This window comes from Hyposmocoma kahamanoa, unplaced genomic scaffold (assembly GCF_003589595.1).
Source record: "Hyposmocoma kahamanoa isolate Upper Pololo Valley unplaced genomic scaffold, ASM358959v1 78, whole genome shotgun sequence".
Taxonomy (NCBI): Eukaryota; Metazoa; Arthropoda; class Insecta; order Lepidoptera; family Cosmopterigidae; genus Hyposmocoma; species Hyposmocoma kahamanoa.
This window is the reverse complement of record NW_020653945.1, coordinates 10,482,378-10,507,103: the sequence shown is the minus strand read 5'-3', so window position 1 is coordinate 10,507,103 and position 24,726 is coordinate 10,482,378. Positions and strand designations below refer to the sequence as shown.

Below are 24,726 nucleotides of genomic sequence, written 5' to 3'. Positions count from 1 at the left end.
GTTAATTTCGAGTTCTTGTAACATTTCGTAAAGTTGATTACAAAATTTACAATTTTTAAATTTTTAACCATTTCTTTTTAGGATAAACCTATTTTTCTGGATTTAAATCGATTAATATATATGAGATTTAAATCTGGAAAAATAGTTTCATTTCCTATGTATAACAATCGCGAAAACCTAAGAACATTTCTTCAGGAACGAAATATTGTTTTATTTATCCCATCACAAAAACAGGCTTGCAAGTAGATTGAGTAATAGAAGAAAAACAAAATCGGATATGCTGGTTTGTGAGAGTCAGGTTAAGAAAAAAACCTGTGTTACAGGTCACCAGGCTTCCACTCTGCAGGTGAGCGACAATGTTCTGGCATGGTTGTGATACAATGAAAACGTATATAAGATATGTTAATATTTATAAGTTGCCATAAAACAAGTAGGTACTAAGTAAATAATGAGGAACTCTAAGACTTACTTAACTCTAATTATCTTCGACATATAAAGAGTGAGGATGGATGAGTATTTTTAAGGTACGCGTGTAACTGAGTATGTGTATAGTAAGTATGGTGTGTATAGTTTGTAAGGTGTGTGAATGGGTTTAGGCGAGAGTCCTAAAAGTTGAGATTGATCATTTGAGTACAGATAGTAATAGGTAAGTGTCGTCATAATTTAGGGTTTTAATCCAGTTGGTAATAGTCGTTTTACAGATAGACTTAGGAAGCGAAATCATTTCGTATTACATATATTTTCGTTTCTTTATAAATAATAACTTTATTAGCAGTTAGTGTGGTTTACAGAGATGTAATATACATATTTATAATAATAGTTTCCCACACCTAGCTGGTTACAGCATGCAAACGCATATTATTTTATTTTGACATGAATTATCCGTTAATGACATTAATATATTTCAACTATCAATTTACATTTCAAATAACTGATATTTTGCGGTCAAAGTATTCTTGAACCGAATAAAAGCAACAGTTAGACAACCATGCGGACAACCTTCTTCGGAACAAGGCACTAGGCATATCTTTAAATTCAGGCGGTACGAATTATATATTTTTACACATATGGGAAAATAATTACGCTGATACACTTCCATTTTTATTTTAACTGTCTTTTCAATAAAGGTTGAGTAAAGTATTACAAAGTCGATGTTAAAAGATGTCAATTCATTGTTACTATATCTCTAATTTTTTATTTTGTTTGAATATAAACTTTACTATTTTATATTCTCACTTTTTTGTTCCACTAAATACACCCGTGAGTATCTTTAAAATAAAGCTTATAAAGCTTAGAAAGAGAGCAATAAACAAATTTGGAAAAAATTAGTTTTGTGTTATAGAACCGGAAACAAAGTTGATTTAATGTCTTTATTCACGCTGCCGTTGCCGGCGGAAAGTTTATAATAAATATGATCATGAACTTTTATTTCGTTTAATTACAATGTTAATCTATTTAAATGGCTACATTAAGGTCATGGGGGTGCACCAAACAATAAAATAGAAAGCAGCCTTTGACCCAATGGCCATATCTGTCAAATCATGTCGTTAATTAGTGGCCGTGACCGAGACTGGGTTTTAAGAATGCTACATCATACCTACACGACCATATAACAAGGTCGTCCAGAGATTTACTCACTAGAGATGCGACGAGTGATACAAAAAATTAACACAATTTGAAAGCAACTAACTAGTCCGAAAAGACAAAAATATTATGTCAATAAATAAATATAGTACCTCTGACACGAAATGTAATTCATTGATAATTGTTAAGCCTTCAATTGACGTTCAAACGCAGCGTAACTTCGAAGTCGATAAATTACACATTCTATTTCTCTGAAACAATCTTTTAGATATATCAATTTGCCGGATTCATATTCGTAACAGAATACTACTCGACTCTAGCGATCTATTACCGAGCAAAGGCAAAAAGAGTTAACGAGTTTAGAGAGCAGTGTCGTGTCATGCGCATCCCATTCTCTTAAGACAAATATGCAGGTAAATCTCTGTGTGAGCTTAGTCTGAGAAACGTAGCGACAATTGTCAGGTTAGAGTTAGTATTATGAAGTAGGAATACTTTGACGAGATACATCGACACGTACGTGTCTTTAATTCAGAATGAATTAATATAAAAGACAACTACATTAAAACCGCATGTGACCATACGTCAAAAGTGTATTTATCAAATGATAGTCATAAAAATAGTACGAACTACATAAATCAAATTATACATATATGACATTTTAGAACTCTCCTATTTAAATTTAAAAAGTTGTCAACAAATTTTGTTCGTAAACCTCTCTCCTGAAGAACTGTTATTTTTTTAAATATAAAAATTGGTTCGAATTTAGAAGCGACAGAACCTGACAGGATCGTATCAAGTGGAAATTCGTGGTCTTACCCTATCGGCCTATGTAAGAGAAAGGTATTAACAAGTAATGATATGTATGAAATAAACACACTTTTAGAGTGTAAATGTTAGAGAACAACAAAATTATTGTCGTATGATCATGACGTCGTAACAGTTTCCATCCAAATAGACCCCTAATAATAGGCATCTAATGAGACAACAGCCGCATAATGTTCACTTTATGCAATACAAAGAGGTCAGTAATATCTCGGTAAAGCACAAATAAACCCAAACAAGTTACAGACAGCAGAAACAAGACACACCAGTAAAGATGCTTTACACGGCCCCACATACGATAGAACACAAATTACGAATTCTCTTTACATGTTTTGACTTTTGAGGCATTCGTACCTAGGTCGAGGGCAGCAGCCGCATAGACGTTGTATTTATCTTCAAAACGAGTTTCAGCTGTGTCATAGTAATCATACTTATACCGCAGTTATGGGCAAGCATTAAGATCTTTGATGTTCCCGGCAGGGTCAAAGGCGCATGTGTTCTCTCGCCCACCTTCACAATCACAGGCCATCGTAAATAACGAGAGCCCATGCCTATCCGATTCCATCTCTGTTATAAATTTATGCGTGCATCGTAGTGATTTAAGGAGTTATAAATTCAGGTGGTAGTATCTTATGTCCCTCTGCCCATCACGATCAATAGAAGCAACGGAAGGAGCCACGGAACCGTAATAATTGCTCAAAGCATTTTACTAACGTAGTTCCGAAATTGCTTATTCAAGTGCTGAAACAAGAGTCATTCACCGTAGGTATGAATGTTTACGGCTTAACCCTTTTGTACCGGAAATTGTTTTCATCACAAATTCTCCAAGAATTTGCACATTAATACTAAAAGTTACATATTACTCATTTAATCTGACGTCTAAACACGTACATGCTAATTAAGGATAATAGAGAGTGCGATCGTAAATTCGTATGTCACAATCGCAAGTAGCAATCACGTCACAATGCGCCGAACTTGACCGAGCGCTAACGGTACCGCTCGCGCACCGAGACGCGAGACAATGCGTGTGAGCACCGCGCAGGTTGCTCGGCTGACCCAATTATCTGCAAACTAGGCCGTCTGTTTTCGAACGCGTGTGATTTTGTATTACAACTTTCTCACTTTAAAGCTTTAAGTGCTTCTGGCCGATCGATTCCATTATGCCGGGGACAATGTAAAAAAGAAATCTTGTGAATGCGTGGTTTCGTATAACTAAAATTGCTTTTCGGCGTTTCATTATTAAGGGAAAGTGATTTAGGAAGAATATTTTGTCTATGTGCCAATAAAACTCCTCTCTTTTACAACTCCCACACATTCTACATGTCTAAAATTCTCATTGTTTAACTTAAATGGAGAATCGCATAAGTAAATGCAGCTCCGTAAGTAAGGGCCTTCGCTCGCGTGTTCGTTTATCTTGTCGTGTCGTCGCGAGAATGCAGAGCAGGGCCTTGTCGCGCCGGGCTTTGCTAAAGGGTTAATTCAACACGTTGCGTAGACTACATTGTAATACATACGTAGATATATTTATTGCAACGAAGGTGTGTATCAGAAATAGACGTAATTTATTTTAGACACTAAGTGAACCAGCAGGAAATACTCTAACGTAACGTAACGCAATTATGTTATACTAAATACAAAATTAGGATGATCCCTGTAACATTTGATTTGACGTTTGTCATAGGGATGAGGTAAAGTCGACAGATTTTTAGTGTATTTGAGTTTTGAAGCAAATATTCTCTTCTATAGTTTTATTTTTCTGACGTATTATGAACAATAAGTGAAGTGTTTCATACTACATATATTGAAGGCATAAAACACACAACTATAATTCAAATGCAATTAATTCCACATGATATTTTAGTAAATTAAGAAAAAAATATCATTAATAATTTATAGGTGTCAAAAACTTAATAACTGACATATCAATTCATTGCCCATGATTACAATTCATACTTTAAGAATGAATAAGTACACGCACTATACATTTTATCATTAAATTATAGAAATTTTTTTATCGATATATCGATTTGATTAACACCAAATCAATGTTTATTTGTGATGTTTTTACTTTAATTTAATTTATTTACTTAGAAAAGCTATTATAATTATATAAATAATTAATGAAATAGGTAAATTAGTGCACGTGTTACAATAGTATATCGTACATTTTCATGGACTATCACGGGGATCATTCTAGACTATTTTAAGTTTATATATTATATATAAGAATATAATTAGATTTTATTAAATAGTACAAGGCTGCCAAAGGGTTCGTTTTTACAACGTTTCTAAGTCGTGTACAACCGCCCACATAAATGAAGTCATGACTTTGTCTTTCTTACATATGTGTAATACAAAACCGGGTACGACGAAACGCAAATAACTAACAGGTTTCTTACTCTTACGCGTTATTATGGCATCTGCAATCAGATAAACTAGAACCGAGAGCAGTAGCACTAGTAGTCAGTCTACTTAGTTATGTACACTTGGCAAAAGAGTTATAGTCTGCGTGAATTTTCTACACAATGATATAAACAGGTCCCCTGGAATAAACGTGCAAAAGTGTTTACACCATTTTGTATAAATAATTACTATAATATCGCACATACTCATAGCACGAATTAAATATTGTATAAAGTTTGCGACCTATTTACGACGTAAAACACAATTTATTTCCATCAATTCCATAATATATTTTTTCGTAATGATTCCATTAGGCGCAGAGTTATTGAAGTTATTGCTCTTTTTATTTTTTCTGTAAACTTAGTGTTTTGATAATAAACGTTTATTCATGAGGATATCGATGTACAATAAAAGACTTGCTTCTTATACCAGTGTATAAAACGAACTATTTATTTATCAATGCTTGAAAACAAATTATACTTGCCAGGGGCACTCTACGAGTCGCCAACTACAGGTACATAATGCTACCTATATCCCCAGTCTAGAAGCATAGAAGTACTGGTTAAATTTGCTTACTGTACATACAAGTAGCAACTAGTACGATGAATGTCACGAAGTGGTATATTGTAGCCATTTTACAATGCATACGTACGTGTGTAAACTTTAGTAGGAAACCGCAAAGCATCGTGGAATGTAACAAATAACTTCCTACCGTTGATATAGATGTGATAATATGATCGATTGTTGGCAAGGAATTTTTAAAACGACCTGGCACATACTCACGACCCCATGGTTTTACTCATCATTTCATTAGTAGAAGAATTATAAGGTTAGCCAAATAGTCCGTGTGGAATGAAAGTATAAATATAGAAAGAAAAACATTTAAAAAAATAAATATCAAACTTTAACCAATAATTAACTGGTCACGTATCAATATCAGCATGTAGGTTACTACAATCTTTTAGCATTTTTCGGTGAATTTTGGAAGTTCCCTTTCATAAAAATTCTTGTCTTATAAAAAACAACTCCACTTAAGTGTTATTTCAAAGAATTTTGTCGTACGTTCAAAGTTTATGAAGACTGAAACAAGTGATAATCTGATGGGGCTACGCCCGGCGAATACGGTGGATAAGTTAATACAAGCCAACCAAACTGAAATAGTTTTTAACGGCTTTGTAAATATGTATGCAGTTGGACATTATAACGATAAAATACAATCACACAGTTCAGTACAATCATACAGTTAATGTTTTTCATGAATTATAATTTAAAACTCCCGCCTATTTAAAAATATATTAAATAACCATAGACAATATAAAATTTTAAAAGAAAAAGTAATTTTTCTTTACAGTGAAACTTTAAATCGAGTAGCAAAAACGCACGGATTTTTTAGCCTAGTGCATTAAAATACCAATCTCAAGAAACCAATCGGGCAGCCCGTAGGTGGTACCTGATTCGTTAGATTCTTAGCATTGACAATTATTTACTTGATTGATGAAAAAATAATAACAATAGAAATACGTTTTTATTGAAGACTTTTTATATATCACAAGTACTGGTACATAAAAACAGTGGCGAAGGCTTCATAGAGCAAGTTTCCCATCGATTTATCTACGAATCTGTATATTCTAAACATAATAGAATTGCAATAATGCTTTTACAGTTTTATATTATTTGACACCCAACGTAACAGATACAGGAGTTCGTCAAACTTGCCACTTAAGATTTAAATAACATAATAAAGTACAAAGTGTTAAGCTCTTGACTACACAAGTACCATATACCTTTATTTTATTATAAACAAAACTTTAAAAAAAATGTCATACAATGCAACCCGGCCCATAGGAGCTTTCTAAGCCTATAGAAAACTATGTAATACTAAGCATTTAATTTTTTCACTTTAATCAAATATGTGTGTCAGATACAAGTCAACACAATCCATTTCCGTTGTTTCCGGGTCCATTTCTCACGCGCCCAAAATTAATGTTAGATTAATCGAAAATACAGAGTATGATAAATTTGCAACGCATATATGCATGCGAGAAAGGTAATAACAATCGCAGTCGTGTCTACATCGATATTAATGAGTCCAAATTGAAAGTTAATACGAATGCGACTGAAAAAGAAAGTATTTTTTTTTTTAAATAGCTGGATTATGATGTTGGTTTATTTTAAAATCAGTTTGCTCTCTTTTTGCAGAATGGTGTAGAACAATTCATAAATTGCAAGCGAATTGGGTGATCTGCAGGAGTTTGTCAATCTTACGTAAATTTAGAAATGTATTTCTGCATAATAGTTAATTTGAATTTAAGAAATCTGAATAAAACAAAATTTTTAGTAACCGTAGAGCCCCTTGTAAAAGAGTTCATCAAGGGAAGTACTGCCTATCCTTACCTATTTCTTCCGCCAATCAGTAATGTCAACATTAGTTAACTGCCTCCGCGGCCGAACAGTTACCATGGGGTTTGTCCCAAGTTCGATTCCCGAGCCGGGAGAAATATTTGTATGGCCTACAATTATTTATCTCGTGAGTTTTTGTGTAATTTGTAGTTGTCTATGTGTCCATGGCATCCGCGATACTGGGTTTCCCTAGTGCGGGATAATGAGTGTGTACATTAAAAAAAAATACTGCGTTTCGGTTTTGAAGGGTAAGGGCGTAGGTGAAATTACAGGGACATGAGACTTGTCAACTTATGTCTCAGGCACAGTGACAGTACACCTCACATCTGTGTGATTTAAAGCTCTGCGTGGCATTGCATCTGATATGGACAGGCGTGTCGCTTACCAACAGGCGCAACGACTTGTTAGTCCCATCACTTGATATCATAAAAAAATAGGTATGATGTTTTTACTACCATGACGTGCATTTTTTTTGTGAAAATACTCCACTGGTTTGTTATTATTATTGTAAATGGTAGTAAAACATTCATTGAAAAAAATATTGCAATCAGAGACCACATAATTTCTTCCGGGCTAGTAATTAATTCTGTGACATCTCTTGTCAATCTTTAGTAGCTATAAAAGTACCTGTCTTAGTGAAAAAGCTTTCATAAGTTTCTTACAGGTAGCGCTACGGCAAAAAAGCCATTTAAACCCAATACAAGGATTTACAGCGGACATATTGAGAAATTCGTAAGATTTACTGACTCGGGCTATAGCTCAGTTGGTAAGAGCGGTAGCCACGGTGAGGCAAGGGATGCTGGGAGTGATGTCAGATCGAAGGATTTTTTTTTTGCGTTTGTTCCATCTTATCATTAATAATTATTATGTAGTTTAATTATGTGGTAATGTAATATTTATCATTGATATTGTACGAAAAATGCCTTCGCCACCTTTTCTGTATTCCAATGTCTATGTATCAATAACGATATTTTGTGTAATCTCTTGCAATTAAATCGACACAGAACAAGTTGTAAATTTAAAAAAATTACCATTCGTTACATGTATTCAAGACAGATTAATAGATGATAATAGAATCTTAAAGAACCCACAACTGTACGCAGTGTATATATATATATATTAAAAAAATTATTTAGATCTATCCACTATGTTCGAGATAAATTAGTCATATCGTGCAATAGATTCTTACAGAAATGATAGCTAAACGCAGCACGCAGCCGTTGGTCTACAAACACGGCTCGAAAAGCTATTTTAGAGAAACACCGAGATCTCCGAGGAAAGCCGGTCACCGTGTAAGACAGGGGGTCGTAATTTATTTCGTGATTATAGCTATAAAAACTTGTTGATCGAGGAATAATGTTCATTAATCATGTTGCTTGTTGGAAACAGTGATATATTACGTGCAAATAGAATGTAATTTGTACCATAATTTTAATATCAGCGTATAAATAAGTATTATATATTTATTTATTCCGAATTATCTTATTGAAAAATGTAGTAACGGATAACATCGACAAAAAATTACAATTTCTACGAATACGGTATTGCTTTCTTTTATGATATCAAGTGGCGGGATGAACAAGTCGTGCGCCTGATAGCAGTTGCAGTGCAACTCAGAGCTTTAAATCGCAAATATCTGAAGGGCACTGCCACTACGCCCGTCATTATGAGACATAAGTTAACAAGTCACATGACACACAAACCGAAACGTAGTAATGGTCACATTACTGCTTAGCGCCAGAAATAGGCAAAGTGGCAGTACTTTTCTGGACAAACTTTTTCACAAGGATCTCTACTGCTACAAAAATAGAGTAGGTTGAAAAAAACTTTCTTTGGTTTCAAAATTGACTTTTTTTATATGTATTAAATAAAAAAGTAAAAAACTCAAATATGTATTACATTTAAGTTCATAATAAAGTAAATTTTAATTATGCACGTTCATAAGTACAGGGCTTTATGCACATTGTTTTTGTTTTGTTAATTGTAAATTGAAAAGTGTAATAATAATAAATAAAATAATAATAATAATAAGTGGGAAACAGGCAACGGATCGCCCGCAATGGAGATCTTTTGTGGCAAATAAAACATCACAATTTGAGTCTCATCGACGAATTGAGTTGGGCGTCAGACGTGACGAGCTGAAAGTCCGACATTGAATGTGTATTCATGTGCCACCTGTGCGCACAGATCTTTACTAATAAGATTGAGTACGTGAGCCACGTGGGAGCGCACGAGCGCCACCAACAGTGGACGATAATGTGCTCCAATACTTAAGTAATAAAAGTTGCCCTGAAATTAGGTAAAGAAAACTAACCTGAAAATTACCCATGTTCGTGAACAACGCTTGCGCACTATCTACTTGTGTGTCAATTTACTAATATTTTTTACAATAAGAATCGCAATCAAGCGCTAGTCGCTGCAATAAAACCTTCGCAAAAAGTCTTCATTTATTTCCGCGTATCTATACATGGTATTAAGAACTCTTACAATGTTCTAAATAGTAGTACTTAAAGTAGTAACGAACATTAGAGGCTGCAACAAGGAAGTGTTCAACGTTCGGAATGCAGCCAGGGATAGGCCGCAGACCAGTCACGCGTCCCTGAGGAGCTCAAGACTCGACCATTCGATGCTTAAAAAACGCAATTACTGAACTTAACCCACCTAGATTAGACCTCGTTACTTAGAAACACTTAATTTTCCCATTCTAGCAAACTGTCTCCCAGTTGAAGAGATGAAAGCAAAAAACAATAATGAATGAGCTATTGGGTGGAGTTGGAAACGATTACAATAATTGCGAATGCATTGCTTGTTCTTTATACAGATCATGCAATTTACTGCTTAAAAATACTTTGTCTTTAAAAACTTTCAAGTCTTTTCTTACGTTACCTGCAAGTCCAAAAAAGCTCTTTAACCCTGTCTTACGGATCATTAGACTCATCGGGAAAGTAGTCATTTTTGTTTTTATACAAACATCGTAAACAACAACATTTGTTTCATGGCTTTTTATTAAACAAAAAAATTACCAAAAAATCTTTTACATCAGTATTTGTAGTAAGTTCAAACGTGCAAGCGCCCTCTCCGACGACCCTCACTTTCTTTTAACACCGCACAGAGCTATCACCATTTAGAGCGATCTATTGAAATGTTTTCATTTTTGTACGAAAGTAAAATCTGATGAATTATTAAAAGTCATGGAACAAAACTTGTTGTTTATGAAGTTAGTAATATAGTCCTGCGAGATTGTTAGTGTTTTACGAATAAGCCTGTAAATAAATACTACTTTTCCCAACGGAATATTCAGGAAAGTAGCGCAACCGCCTCAATTATAATATTGACGCATTATGTGGTATTAGTCGACCACTTGCCTCTAAACATTTCGCCGGAATAGATTGTTAACTGCAAGAATTACCCTGACCTCGGGCACTACTACGGAAAGTACGTGTAACTCTACGTCACTCATAGTTAGTGCAGCGGCGTAAATAACATCTCAATGCTTTCTCAAAATAGCCGCTTTTTGCCTACTGGGCAAGTGTAATGGCTTTCTAAGCCTTGACTGCCGTTTTATAAGGAATACATCTTCTTAATTCTTTGCTACTTGTCGATCGACGTCCTTCATCGTTATCCCGCTTTTTTATCCTACTATTTTCTGGTTCTTGGCCACTTATTTTTGAAATTTTAATTCGGTCTCGAATTTTCTTTTCTTTCACTGTTCTTACGATTATTCTATTAGTCGTCACTACTATCACTAACCAACTTTTTTAATGAGAGAGAGAATGACATTCATTTTGTAAAAAGGTTATTTTACAGTAAGTATTGTGTTAGTACTTTTATAGGGAATGTTTTATAATATTTGTACCTTTTTTTATATCATTATATTTGTTACAATCTTTTCTTTTCCTCTTTTAACATTTCTCATAACAAATCTTGTTAGCCGAGCTTCTACATTCTCATTTCGTTAACGCTAGGCTACAAATGCTATATGTAAACGTACGCATTTTGTTTAAATGCTACTTTCAATTAGAAACCCTGTTGCTGAAATGAAGCGTGTATAATAAACTAATGACGGTTCTTAATTCAGGCAACGCGTCAGTCATAGTTTTTGCGGACACAAAAAAAAATCTGAGCACGCCTTAGATACGTCGGAAGTGATTCAATTTGAATACATACTTTCACTCGCTATTTATTACTTTTGCAAATGCTAGGCGTGAAATACTGGCTACATTACTTTTCTTTTCAGTTTTAATGACCTATTGATACTAACAATAAAACTAGTAATGTGAGTTCAATTTAAATTAATCATACAATCATTTCGCTTAATTTATATTATGTATTGGTACGTGATTTACCTACTTAATATATACCTAGTGTAAAATTAATAACCGCAAGAAGAAATTACCGGCACGTGGTATTTGTCAACTTACGTCTCAGGGTGACAGGCGCAGTGTCAGTATCCTCAGATCTTTACGATTTAAAGCTCCGAGTGACATTGCAACTGCTATGAATAGGCGTGTCGCTTAATACCATGAAATTGTTAGTCCTGTCACTTGGTATAATAAAAAAATAAATATTCTTTCGTTGCTGGAAATATTCCCTACTGGCTTCATATTTAGTCATACAATAGTCTCGCGGTTGGCTGATTTGAGAAAGACTTTCACTGAACTAAGAAAAAACATCATCATCATCATCATCCACAGCCTGACTTCACCCACTGCTGGGTATAGGCCTCCCGTAGTTTGTGCCATCCACCACGACCCTGTGCTAATCTCACCCATCTACTGCTCGCAACTTTGACAATGTCATCCTCCCATCTCGCTACAGGACGTCTCACGTTTCTATATCCATTTTTTTTTAAATAAATATCTAGTGACCGGACGAACAAGTTGTGCGCCTGATGGTAAGCTACACGCCTGTCCATAACAGTTGCAGTGCCACTCAGAGCTTTAAATCGTAAAGATCTGAAGGGCACTGCCACTGTGCCCGTCACCCTGAAACATACGTTGACAAGTCCCATGTGCCTGTAATTTCACCATTTATTGGCCACAATTCGGTCATCGCCTTACTCCACCTGTGTTCACCACGTCTCGTAACATGTCCCGGCCAACTTCATTTGATACTCGTTATCCAATCTCTTATGTCCTGGAGCTTAGTTCGTCTTCGGATTTCGGAACTCGATCCATAAGTTTGATGCCAAGCATGACTCGCTCCATGGCTCTTTGTGCGATTCTCATTCTGTACATAGCCTTCTGTGTGAGCGTCCACGTCTCGGCACCGTAAGTTATAGTGGGCAAGACACATTGGTTATATAAGCGGGTCTCCAAGCATTGTGGACAATCAATCAATTTTAAGATGTCATTCAGCCCACCGAATGCAGTCCATCCCAGTTGTATAGAGAAGGAAAAACAATATACAATTTAATAATAAATCCAAATATAAACAACAAAACACACCTGTGTGTGTGTGATCAATGAATAAGTTTTGCTATATTTTGCATGGATTACTAACAAAACTCTAGTCATGAACGCAAGTCGAACGCTTGGCGCGCGCGCTTGCCGCAAAAAGGGTGATCGGGTAGAGTTCACCGACGTCTCACGGACGCGCTATTGTTACGAGTGCCAACATGTCAACTACCGTGTCAACGCTATGCAAGACATTCTTGTCACGACATCTCTAAATAAATATATCAATGCTTGTGCTTATTATTTGTATGTCCCTATTTACTTGAACAACTTTTCTTTTAATTGTTGTTTCGCACAACTCTTATACATGATTACCATTGACATGGAAATTGTAGTAGAAATGTGACTATACCCAAAGATGAAATGTATGGCTGCAGCAGCGCAACCGTTTTCATCACTTCTTTTCTTTATGACATCAAGTGACGGGACGAACAAGTCTGAGCGAATGAACTAGTAAGCGACAAATCTATCCATAACAGTTGCAGTGCCTCTCAAACTTTTAAATTGCAAAGAGTTTCATCAGCACCCTTAGAGCGGTTACACACGGCGATACACTACACTTGCGAGTTATCGCAATCGCATGGCTACACTTATGACTTATAGGCGATTGCATCGATGCAATTGCCTATAAATCGCAAGTGTAGTGTAGTATCGCGCGTTTCTCGAACGCGCGTTTTCATCGCTGCTAAAGTAGCCGTGTGTAACCGCTCTTAGGTTTTAAATCTGAAACGTAGCAATGTATGCTACAAGAAATAGAACTAGGCCGTAGAAATAGGTAAGAACTTCCCTGTTTGAACTCTTTCACAAAGAAATCTACAGTTACTAAATTTCTCAGACTAACCCATACAATCACATTGTAAATCATTTTTATATGAATGACACGCATTAATTGAATTTTATAAAGGTGTAAATCGTTTCATAAAAGTGTAAATCTGTCATCATCAACCCATTACCGTCCCACTGCTGAGCATGGGACTCCTCTCAGGCGAGGATTTACGCTATGGGCTGCTACGCTGGCCTATTGAGGGTTGGAGACTTCACACGTTTTCTGAGAATTGTGAACCATTTTCCATGTTTTCCTTCACCGAAACGCTCATGGTAAATTTCAAGTTCCGAGAAACTCAGAGGTGCGAGACTGGATTCGAACCCACGGCCTGTACTTGAGGGACGGTAGGTCAAAACCATTAAGTTACTATACCTTAAAAAAGTTATAATTATTAATAATTTGTATGTAAAGACTAAATGTAAATGACATATTGTTTAGCAGAAAATTTGTCGAAAATCTTTCAAGTTTTTTCTCGACTTATTCTATTTCAGTGAGTTCTTTGAGATGTGAACCCAACACATCACTATACAATAAACATGGCTACATTATTTTTTCAAAATTACCGAAATAACTGTCAATTTGTTTTCTCATTCATTTCAATCATCACTCATAAATCTGTAAATAATGAAAAAATCATACCTGTGTACTTTATTTTTCTGGATTTTCCCCAATATCTCTTCTACACTGTATCTGTAACAAAACAAATTAATCATCACTTTGGTATGTATTTTTTATAATGAACACCAATAATACCATCAAGTACAGAATTCATTTTCACTTTAGAAAGCCGTCACTCGAAAATAAGTACGAGTGGTATTTTATAAAAAGCTTATATCTTTGAACCAAAAAAAAACTCACACTTACAATACCAAAGATTCGTTCAAAGTAGGTAAGCATTATTTACGAAACTCAATTCTAGAGCACTTGGTGCAAAAGTCAACATGACTTTACTTTCTACTGCTCTTATTTAAACTTTTTCTAGTGTCAGTGAATGTTTGAGCAAATTACTTAGAACAGAATACATCAATATTCATAACAAGTGCTTCTTTAAACATCCTACTGCTCCAAATGCGTTACGAGTTCGCGTTAGTGATGGGCAAATTACAGTCAAATGGAATCATTCAAACGAATGAATTCTGATAGACAAGATTATCTGTCAAGATCTAAAGTGATGTTTTATTTATCATGGACACCGTCTAATTTTGTTTTAATTAAGTGCTACCGATTAGTCTCGTTATATGGTCTGTAAACCTATAATAAATCAGTTGTCAGGGGATTTATCCAACGGTGCTACAACTTATCGAGGGCTCATAAATAAATTGCAAATATAACAAAATAATTCATACGATATCATTAAGTTTATAAATCGCTAACGTGACCCAAAAACGAATAAACTTTTTAAAATCTAAAGCTTGTTTTTATTCCAATTCTCCAATTTAATTCATTTAGTTTCACCTCAATTCCAATCACTCGATCAGCACTACTCGACGGCAAATCGTCTATGTAAATAATTGGCATGTTTCTGCGAAGCGGAGCATTCGCACTTCATGTTAATATATTACACTAAATAACTCTTTTCGTTTTCGATACAGAACGCCTGAATGGGCTTATGTGGTAATCAAGTAAGAATTTCTAATACATTATACAGGGTGAAAAAAATCAATGGGACATGAAGGGGGCATACCTTAAATGCTTAAGATAGCTAATTTTACTTAAAGGAAACATTATTTTAGTTTTTTTTAGAATACCTGAGCCGAGAACCGAACACTCACAAATTCATTGTACTAGTCTATAGGATCAATATTAAGGATAAAATTTCTGCAATAAGCATTGGATCTTATAATGAAAGGCATTTGTAGTTGGTTTGATTACCAGCTCAGGTACGGTTTCCAAATCCGTGGATGCATTTATTCTTATTTTTTTTAAATAAGACAATTTTTTAAGTAAAATTTAAATAAAATCTTAAGCATTTAAGCTAGTTCGTTGATTTTGTTGATCGTCATTGATTTTTTCCACCCTATATATTATAGTGAATTTGAATTTGAAAAACCATTAAAACTTAAAGTTATATCTGTATGCGCACAAATCTTTATGCATTAACACAATTCTCGGAATACCAATCGTCAAATGTTTCGTCTCCATTGAATATAAGATTGCCTCACAAGAACATAAGTAAAGGCCCAAAAAGTAACCTCTTAGTAAACAATCTATGTAAATGTAACGGTCGCACTGACCCAGACACAGTGACGTGTTTTTTTACGGAATAAGGGGCGATTTCCTTTTAAACGAAATAATGAATGTCACATGATACTAACTACTTACATTCTAAGTTTGGCTCCATCTTTACTATATTTGCAAAACAAAAACACTTCAACAATTTGCATAATGGCACTTTACTTTACATATATGTTCTCGAGACGTCTCATAATAACGGGGAGGAATCGATTTTGTCACTCCAAATCGAATCTTATTTGTATCATCATGGTAATATTTGCAAAGCACTCGTAATCTCTCAATTTATCACATTTAAAACACGGTAAAATGCTGCTTTCGCCGTTAACCTCACCACACGGTCAGTTTTAATTCTCTCATTTGTAAGAAAATATAACGGACACATGTAATAATAGTACGACTTGTAACCATTTAAATTGCACTATAAAATTGATGTTTTAATATTAATATTTGCAGTTGAACACAAAGCCCTTAGCTTGTAGGCATGGAAATGGATAAATTCTAGTCGGAATGAGAAACTAAATAAACCACGATAGATTCGAGATGGTCTTTTTCTTCGTGCCAGACCTTAGAAAATATTAGAGCTAGGAACAATATAGCCGACGGCGCTCGTGCACTGCCAGCACTAGCAACGGACGGGTTAAATGGAAAAATAAAAGGTGAATTCGCATTGAAATAGTTCCTATCGCCTTTTGGTTCGGTTGCTTCCCCTTTATCCGCAGCTGATCGCGCTAGACAATGTGGTGGGTGGGGGGCGCGGGGTAGGGAGGGCGCATGTGCATGACCGCGCAGGGCGCAATGACCTTGCGCGCACATTCCGCCGCTCTTCCGAAGGCTCCCGCGGCTCCGCGGCCTCGCGCCACCGCGGCCCTCCTGCTCTCCCGGTATTCTAGTCTCTATTACTATCCTATCCCTACACCGTTCCTCGTCCGAGATGCAAACTATCTATATCGCTCGCTCGCAATCTGCACTCGCTCTTTTGAATAGAGCTATTATTTAAACCTGATAAATAATACCCCCCTGGAAACTAACAAAACTATCTTTCATTTTACTTATTTTTTTGCTAAAACCTATACAAAGGAACACACAGGAATCTTTATGACACGACAGTGAATAGTGCATTGTTCGAAGTTCGAGAGTTAAATTTGCATTTTACACTTTTTAATCTTGCAAATTGCAGACAATGTTCACGATGATGGTTGCAAAATATGAATTGCAATTTACAAAGTACGTTGAGTAGGAAGCACAAATAGGCGACATAGAAGTTCTAAAAACATACATAGCTCTTTATACTTTATATGCACTGTGTATTTTAGTGTTACAAAATGCACTTAGTAAACTTGGTCAACAACCTCTATGAACATAGTAGAGCTGGAGCAAACAAACTGGGCAAACAATATAACATTCACTAAGATACTTGCTTGCAAGAGCAAATATAATACTAAACGGAACTCTAGTACTATCACTCTAGGATCACTTCTGGAAAATACAAATACAAAACTATGCTAAAGATAACCTAACTGCAAATAGCGTAATCGATGTTCCACACTTACCGAACGTATAGACTTTTGCGATGAGGCGGAGAAATGAGTCAGGGCTAAGATTAACTGAAGTCAATGGATACGGTTGAAGTGTCTTTTAAAATAACTCTAATAGACTCCCTCCGCTCGGCCCGCTGACTCCGACCTTGTTCCGCACCTACTGAGGAAATAACGGTGCCCGAACCAAATTATCGGAAAACCGCGAGCGAACGTCACGAAAACCGTTTTTAGTTACTCCGAATCGGTGGTATGCCCACGCTGGGAATCTCGCTTGCAGACCGGAACATAAACACATATAACGAGTTCATTTCTTCCTCTATTTGCCTTAAATTTGGCCCACGTTACAAAACATCTCTTGGGTTATCGACAAACGAAAAAAGTAACTGTTCCCAACAAACATAATTGGAGTTAAAAGTCGGCCAGACCTAACCAAAAAATTTGAAAACCTCGCAGCCTAGCAGTGACATGAACAATTATAAAAAAGTGATTGTACGTGCTTGTTGTATTCGATTCAATATAATTCAATACAACGCGATAATAGCGAAACATTTCTTTAACGCACGAACAGCGTTTTACGTAGTTCCATGAAAATCCATAAGACTTACTTACAGTTTCAAAGAGCATTGACATCGTCCAAAATCGTGACTTTATACAATATCTAAAATGCCTTGCTTTTTTTTATAACAACATTCAGTTATTAACATTTAACTGCAATTCTTTACAGAATCCAATATATTTGTAGATAGCCCACAACTATGAAAGCGTACAGATAAAATAATGTATTATTTAAATTTGTAATTTACATTTTTAAAATAAATTAACATATTTTTTTACACACACAATATGTGACACAAATGTTTCACAAGATGATATGATTATTTATACCGTGTAGCAAGTCTTAAATAAAAAACCACAAAATTAATTTCTCCTTTTTATCTGACAATAACAAACTAGAAGTAAATACACAATTGTTCTATAATTCGCCAAGATGGTATGTATGTACGTAATAAGATTTTAAAAACAGATTTGCGTAACGTAGCTATGTTCACGAATAGGGTTTCAAAAGTTATTATATGTTTATCTCTAATGTATTCTTCGATAAGGGCAATATACTTTTAAGTGCATTTATAGAACTTGTGAGTCATACTTCAATGCATATTTTAACTCAATTAAACAACTCCTGTATGGCAGTTGTTCTTAGCACGACTAAGTAAAACAAGCCGTGTAGGCCAGTTTTCATTGCGTACATTGCATGTCCAAGTAATTGCTGCTTGCGGCAAGCCTCTACAGCGAATGCCATATTTAGACTTCAGCATAACTCCTCACGCCATTTTCTACGTGATCTAGTAAAATAATACATAAGAAGACGTTAAGATATTGAGTGAATAAGTTAATCGTCAGTGGACGTCAAAAGGCTACCGGTCCTATTATTTTTTTTAGTTTGTTTTATACAATAAAAATTTCCGATAAAAACTAAATGCAATGCAATATTAATTACCGCGTACAGATATGCAACTAAAAAAATAAAAATTTAACTGATAATGAAAATGTTGTAACGTGGTTGTAACTAATGTTGTACTTAATGTTCCCGACAGCTCATTAAGAGTACAATGCTTATTTTAAAATGTGTTCATATTATCTACACTTGCACGGGTTACTTTACTACTCTACCATAAAATGGTATGTAAAGGATGCATTCAACGAAGCCCAGAGATAAGCGTGCATCAGACGATAAATTGCTCAATTCATTTATTTTTTTCTATAATTTTATTTAACACACAGACATAGAGATAATTGTGATCAATTAATAATTAACATACTATAAATAATGAATATACTATTGTAGCATTTGCCTGTTATGTATGGCTGTGTGTGTTTCATATGGAAAACAATTAGTGAAAAAATATTCTCCCGTACAAAATTGTAGTGCTAATTGCATGCTATATAGCCAGTTATTTAAAACCTGCGCTTAATACATAACTTGGGCAAGTTTCTGTCTGTGTCCGACAAACAATATATAGATATGTGAACTAGGATAGAGTATAATTCCAGACTAACTTTGTCTACAACTTTTTTATCCAACACCGACAATTTATCGCGGACTTGAAGTCGCTCACAAGTTTCATGTAATTTCCTAGCCGTAGCTAATTAAAAGCAGTGTTACAACACCCGTTAGATTAATGAAGTCATTCCTAGCTCTTATAAAACACTGTACATAGGCGCGTTTGTTTCATTAATCCGTGGGAACATCTTTAATAAAATGCGATGAAAGCGATGCAAGTTAAAATGTATTGTAATTTTTCGCAAACGTAATTTTTTCTGCCTTTTATAACGGGTTGTTTTGCGGTTATGTTTATTTATACCTCCAAATACAGGGACGAATTTCATGAAATAGAAATTAATGTAATTATGATAAGTATACGTTTGTATGATGAAGAGTTCGTGATACGCATTTACGACTGTGTGGCTTCCATTGAATGCTAAAACAAAATATTATCTTACATTGCTATGCATTTGGAGGGTCCAACCATCGTGTATATATGAGGCCATAAACTGTACTGCCGCATTACGATGATATCTTAATAAAAACACTTTTACATGACCTTAAAAACAGTTATAACGCGGTAGGAACGAATGTCGCCGCTTTGAAATGTTTTTTATTAAACCTCCGTTCCCGGAATACATAATGCAAGATAATCATGCAAGAGCTTCTTGAAAGTTTATAAGGACTTCTAAAACGTACTTACCGTATAACTTAGTATTATAGGCAAATGATAGAAAATAGCAAGACATTTTTTATGATACCAGTGATACCAAGTAAAGGGACGCACAAGTCGTGGGCCTGGTGGTAAGCGACTCACCTATCCATAACGGTGCACCACTGCAGTGCCACTCAGAGCTTTAAATCACGAAGATCTAAGGGGCACTGCCACTGGGCCCGTCAACGTGAGACATAAGTTGACAAGTCCTATGTGCCTGTAATTTCACCAGCACCCTTAACCTTCAGAACCGGAACGCAGTAATGCTCACATTACAGCTTGGCGGCAGAAATACCTAGGTAAGGTGGCAATATTTCTCCGGACGAACTCTTTCAAAAGAAGCTCTGCTGTTACTAAAACGTCTGTGCCGTGTCCCAGAGGGTCACGCCAATTACCTCGTCTTCAGCCAGGAAATACCCTGTACTACAGTAATGAATTAACACCGCAGGTGCTACCAAGAACATCTAGAATAGAGCCAATTCTTCTCATAAATTGATCTTCAGGGGATCGAATCTCGGAGCCCTTCACCTAGCGCCCTGAGTGATAAGCTCTGAAGGGGACTTGACATTATATCTGCTGGTTCGATTCGTCAACAGGCAACAGACGCTGCTTCGCGTCCAGATAGAAGGATCTTTGTTTTTCTTTGATCTTTATATCGACAATAATAACAAACTAGTGTAGTATTTTCACGAAAAATAAATGAATATCGCGGCAATAAAAACATCATAATATTCAATAAAATACAAACTTGATAGTATATTACTTGTGCTATTAATATGTCGGTTGTTACAACAAGGTCGCTTAAACTAAAGTTGTATTCGAAACATTACTGAATCTCCAAAATACATATTGAACAGATAGATATGACGGTGGTACGTCTTAGTCACATGAGCTTGACCGACTTAATCTGAGAATAGTGCGATTATTGCCATGATACTGCGTTTTTTCTCTCCGCTATCTCTATCAGCCGAGCGGTAGACGGACAAACCGCCGAAACCAACATGGAAGTGGTCCGTTAGCATTCTTTTCGCAAACAACTGGCGATACGCCTCGATACGCCATTATACCAAATTTTACGCCTATAATTGCAAATTAGACGTACCTGGATAGGTATGTAACACAATTGCTAACAGTGGGTTAAACGAGATTCATTTTTATTTAAAAAAAAAGTAAAGTAAAACGGGATTCAGATTGATCAGCATTATTTTCCTCGTGAACGCTTTTTTGTCAAATTAAACGCCGGAACAAAAAAGATTGAGAGCTTTAGGCCGCTGAGCCTCCAGCTTGAATATTAACTTTTTATAAAGTTTATGTTCTCTCTTGACCACAGTCAAGACTGTTATGTTGAAATAGAGCCGACGATAGATCGTGCTTGCACAGAAGATACCTATTTGTTCTTCCGTTGAGGATCTCGTGTTACTTATCATTGAACTATTAATATTGATGCCTTAATGCACTCAGGTGTCATAAGGGCAAATAAACTTCGAAAACTGCAAAGAGAAAAAACTGTTTAGCTCAACGAAAAAATAACAAAAACTGAAACATTATTTATCCAATTTAATTACGCATGATGATGTATCGGTATTTTTTCAGAATAGTGACCCTAGTCGAAATAAAATCGTGACATATTTTTTTTTTTTTTTTTTCAATTGATGACATTGGGCGGATATTCGATTTATCGCTTTTAATTCAGATTGTTTAAACCACCTTCCATGAATTAGGTTTTTTTCTGATACAGGACGCTATTCTATAAATTCATTGATGAAATATCATAAACTATACGAGATAAATATTAGTATTATTGGTAACAGTAACGACCAGAGATAAAATTATAAAACATTTTAAGGCCTATTTGAATTAAACACACTGAAGTAAGACTGATTGTTATCAATCGTTTATTCAAGCACCGTCAGTCGCGCAAAAAGTCGATAGTCGACGAATATGTCATGGATAAACCTATAAATTCAAATTAAGTTTCTAAAACCCCAGGTCCTTGCAAAAGAAGTCTATTTTCTTCCCAGGTTGCTACGATAGGCTTTGAATTAAGAACATCGTAATTTTAACAGAAGAGATGGTTTGGGATACAGTAATTCTACTTACAAAAAATCTCAAAGCGGACATGACTGCAGTATAATTTTTTTTCATTTATTTTTAGTTTTCTATTACTCAACAAATTATTAAAAAAAATTTATATCATTTTTAAATAAATTATTTTGTAATTCGTATGTAGTGTAAATTGGAATGTACTTTGTTAAATTGATATTAAGGTATTTAAATTAATAGCTATTGCAACTAGATATATTTCAGAAATGGGTGATTTGCATTAATATTAGACATAATTAGTTGATGACTTTACCATCTCAGTCAGTCGTGACCCGCCACATTGGTTCGTTTGGGAAAAACAAATATTCGCGATTTAGATCCGGCAAAATACTTTCATTTCCAATCATACATTGTTAAAATACTATTTGGTTGTCACACTATTCACAACATAATTATCAAGTTCCTACTCTAATACTTACTACAATACAATACAAATATTGTATATTCTAGATAAAAAGCCTTAACACTTAAAAACCAAAACAAAAAATATACAACGGGCGATCTTATTGCTGACTATTATCTCTTGAAAACTCATGATAGAAGGTAGAACAAATAATATGTAACTATCTCAATTGTCTAATTTACATCACAACTTCTGCACAGGTGTTAAAGAAAACGCTACCCGTAGCAACTCACTCGTTGATGTCTAACCCTTGCTCGTAATTCACGTAGCGTCGTAGCATACCTCCATAGCCATTACTCGCACATGATAACAACACTCTCTATCGAAATCCCGCAATTTCTTCTTCGTTTGATTGCCTCTTAACACAGTTATAGAAAGTGCGATAGTTAACTTTCACGCTTAAATCTCACGTATTAGCGAAATAAAGTAGCCAATTTTCTGTATATTAAATTTCCTAGAAATTCCAATACCTTGGTCACAACTACGAACATGAATTTGCACGTTCTAATTCCTCACAATTTCAATCATGTTTTTTTAGATAGACTTCCATATCTACCTACTAACAAAATTCACGAAACACGTTTATACAATTATATGCCAATTTCCATATGTTACATGGAAATTTATTACAATTTAAAAAATAATAATTATCGTTTATTCGCATGCATTTGATAATAAAACGTAGAAAAGTCTTCGTGAGAAACAAGTAATTAATGTTCCCATAGAATTCTTATGTTGATTTTATAAATAAAATCGCATCGTAAATTATAACATACAGGAATAGAATCAGTTCTAGTATTCCTTAAGGACGCGCGAGCGCAACGAGGCGATCTCGATCAAAGGGGGCAGGGAAGGGTCGCCGACCGGTGCTCACGACTCGTCACAAATTATTACGTAATAAAAACTAAACTCGACTCGAATCAACGCAGGCTGAGATTATACGATTTACTAGTGCAACCCCGGTACAACCGCAGTTCCTAACTGCAGATCCGACGTCAAAACATACCCATAGTAAAAATGATATAAAGTCTTTTCAAATTTGATCTCTTAATCTACAATCAGTTGCAATACTGGTTAATGGTGTAGTAAAAATATTTTGTTTGTATATAATATTTCACATTAGAACTGCAAATTAAACATGCATTTTTAAAATCACAGTTGTGACGAAATTGTATTCTCATTTTCGCACGAAACTAGACGAATTATCTCAATATTACTATTGGTTGGGTATCTAGAACGCCATTGTAATGCCAATTATAATTTAAGTGGCAAAAAGACGTAGAAACATAAGGGTCACGTTTAAATGCAAATGTACTAAGCTTACGAGTGCTCTTTGTAATGGAAATCAGAACTCTATGGAAAAGAACTTGGGAATGATCCATTGCTAATAATTGGTTAGGTTGACGCCGTATCTCAAGACATAACTATAACGGGTGTCGTCGGTTCCAGTCCATTTACATTTGAAACAAAACAAACACACCTATTACTCGTTACATCATTAAAAAGATTGAGATGTTAATGGCGCTATGAACATGTCTCAATTCTTTAGTTTAGTTATAGATATAAGATTTGAAAAAATATATGAAACATTGTAACGTAATCAAGCAGTGGAACTGTTGATGTAGTTTAGAGATGTATGATATTCTATTATATACTAAGAACGTGATCAAAAGCGTAACAGAAGTGGTTGTGAACAGGGTTATCTTGAAATAATTAACTTATTGAATTTCTTATCTGAGAATAGAAATAAAATTTGTGCTATTTTTAGTGTCCAATCCTATTAAGAGAGTGCCCAGTCGCTAAAAAGTGATCAAAGTAAGATTATGTTGAAAAAAAAGATACAAAAAATAACAGCTCATAAAACGATATAGTACTTCACAGCCAATGTAAGGAGACATTTAGCGACAATGTCTCGGTCAGTCGCACCGCGCGGCCGTGGCCGTCATGCTCCGTCACCGCGCACTGTCGCAGGCGCAGGATTTAGGTCGTTGCTAGAGCACTGAAGAGGGTGGCGCGATCGTACGCACCGGCACGGTTCTCAAGCCGCGCGCCACTGAACACTGCACGGAGATGCCCGTGTGAGCGTCACACTACTCTACATACATTGAAATCAATACAGTGCTAATCTGCTCAGCAGATAAAAAGAACAATTATAGAGTCGACTGTGTCACTGATTTCCACAATAAACAAACTTTTT

The 24,726-nt window shown here is 35.3% G+C and overlaps 1 protein-coding gene across 1 annotated transcript in view; it reads right to left on the bottom strand.

The window, feature by feature from the left end:
- The window catches only part of LOC113233001, an 89,484-nt gene that overhangs the window by 52,055 nt on the left and 12,703 nt on the right, over positions 1–24,726 (bottom strand). The window contains exon 2 of the mRNA XM_026467931.1: positions 14,131–14,181. The gene's annotated coding sequence lies outside the window, so the exon portion shown is untranslated. The remainder of the gene's footprint in view (positions 1–14,130; positions 14,182–24,726) is intronic.